Source organism: Poromitra crassiceps (genome assembly GCF_964638095.1).
Source record: "Poromitra crassiceps genome assembly, chromosome: 7".
In the NCBI taxonomy this organism is placed as follows: Eukaryota; Metazoa; Chordata; class Actinopteri; order Beryciformes; family Melamphaidae; genus Poromitra; species Poromitra crassiceps.
In genome coordinates this window covers 47,911,409-47,913,908 of record NC_139628.1, presented here as the reverse complement: position 1 = coordinate 47,913,908, position 2,500 = coordinate 47,911,409, and positions in this window count along the sequence as shown.

The window sequence follows — 2,500 nt, the reverse complement described above, 5'->3', positions numbered from 1 at the left end:
CCTAGCTAAACACAGAAACCCCACAACACACGTAATTACCTGGATCGCTACATATCCCCCACTCAACTTTAATGTCGCGTCCACGCGACACCCACAACCCACACATATCCCCCTGTACCAAAACACACCCAACACAACATTTTTCCCATCACCACATTCAATTTCCCCACCAACAGTCTTTTCTTATTACACACCCCATAATGTCTAGTTTTCATCAGGTACTCCGTAATGTCTAGTTTTCCATTAGGTACCCCCATAATGTCTAGTTTCCCATTAGGCACTCCATAATGTCTAGTTTTTCATTATTTCCTTTCTTTTGCCCCATTCATTTAACACAACCCCAACATTTACTGTACATTCCCTCTTTCCCAGCTTCTGTCCCACCTGAAGCACTCTTTTCGGTCCCCCCTTTTGTTTGTCCCAGTAGCCAAATGCACAAACACGGCGGAGTGTCTCTTCCGCAGGGGGCCGACGTCCGGCCGTCACCCCCGCGAGCACCGGACCGACATCCGCGTCCTCCGCCTGCCCGCGTCTCCACTCGCGCCCGTCGACCTTCCAAATGGCCCTGGCGTCGTCCTCCCGGCCTTGCACTCGCTCGTTTTTCCGCCCCCCTCCCCCAGGGGGCGGCGCGCTGAGGGCAGCAGAGCGAACACCACCGGCATCCATCTTCCCCTCGGCTCTCCGCAGTGCAACCGTGGGGGATGTGTAGCGGTTAGGCTGGGCCGGTTCCCCCGGCGGTAACCCCCCTCGCTCACCCGGAGACACGAGCGTCGCTCTCTCGACTGTAACAACGCTGTAGACGATGTCCCTCTCTTCCCTCTGGCGGTTCCCCTGCAGCACCGTTCTCCTGTCCGTAACAACGTTCTCTTCTCCCCAGCTGCTCACACTCTCTCCAGCCTGTGTCTCACCTCCGGCCTCTACACTCTCAGTGCAGTCTCTGGCTAAGTGCTCCGTCGAACGGCAAGTCCAACAGAGTCTCACCTGCCCGCCGCCTGCACGTCTCTCTTCTCCCGCTGTCCCCCGATCTCCGACAGCCTCTGGACACTCCCCGGCCAGGTGTCCCATCTTTCCACATAACCAGCAGGCTCCCGGTCTTTCCCAGTACCGTCGCGTCGCGTACCTGGTCTTTCCCCCGGGACCGCTGCGACACCACCTCGCTCGGTGCCCAGGCTCTTTGCATGTCCAACACAGTCTCTCTTGCGGCTCCTCCGGTCGTTCTCCACGCTGCGCCACCACCGCGCTCAGCAAGTCCACACGCTGTGTGACATCTCGTAGCACCCTCATCAGCTCCTCTGCCCAGGCAGGCGTAGCTTCCAACAGCCGTCCGACCTCCTTCAACACCCGGGCTTCCATGCCCGCCAGCATCGAGCCGAACATCAGTATAAGGGGAGCCAGCACAAGCTCCTTCTCCCCGTTCAGCAACGGCCATTCTCCGTCGCGCACCATCGCACGTGGTCTTAGCAGCTAGCAGTTAGCAGTTAGCACCTTGGTAGCTAACTTACTAGCGCTAGGTCTTGAGCCCAAAAACCGCACCACACACAGTCTCTTTTGCCGTTCCTTCTCTCACCCTCTCCCTTCTCGGCCGTCGCAGAGGGTTATCGATCCCACTCCTAGACACCAATGTAACGAATCGCGTATTCGTCCAAGGAACCGGAGACTTGAAGTTGGTACAAGGCTTTTATTCTTGGCTACACAACAGCTCCTAGCGGTAGCTTAGCCGCCAGCTCTACACACACGTCGGGTCAGCTCTCTCCCCTGGCTTGACTGACTTCCGCCACGCGGCCGCTGGTCCCATATACCCCCTCCCCCTTGGAACACACCCACACATATCGGTTCCTAGCTAAACACAGAAACCCCACAACACACGTAATTACCTGGATCGCTACAATAGCATCAGTTATTATGTGAGTGTAATAAGGTGCAGAGTAAACTCTTGTCCTCCTGCATCATCAATTCACTTCTCAGCAGTTGTCCACTGTGTCTACCTGGAGACTGATGATGCAAGTCAAAGCTGTCATGTGATTGGTGGAGCTGTGTGTAAGACAACGCTGTTCCTTGTGTTTGCTTTAGTGTGCAGCAGTCAGTGTGAAGTCAACACGGTGCTGTTGTGTTGTGAAGATGAAGATGAAGATGAAGAGCTCACAGACCCTCCTCTTCCTCTCATGGCTACTTGGTGTCACAGCAGTACGTCACGCCAGTAAGTACATCACACTTGTGTTTACGCTCACACACTTTACTCATCCAATGTTACTGATGTTGATCTGAAAATCATTTGAACTGACTGTCAGACTTTCTGCTGAAGGCAGCTGACACTTCTGAACAGTGAGACATTTAGAGTCAGTTGAAAGTTTGCTGCTTTACTTCAGAGGAAAGAGGACAGATATGTCACGCTCATTAGTTATTAAACTGTTTTAATATTAAAACAATAAAACAGGCCCACTCTTTACAAACATGACTGGTTAACATTTGTCTTTGAAAAGTGTGTTGTGTTTTTCATCTT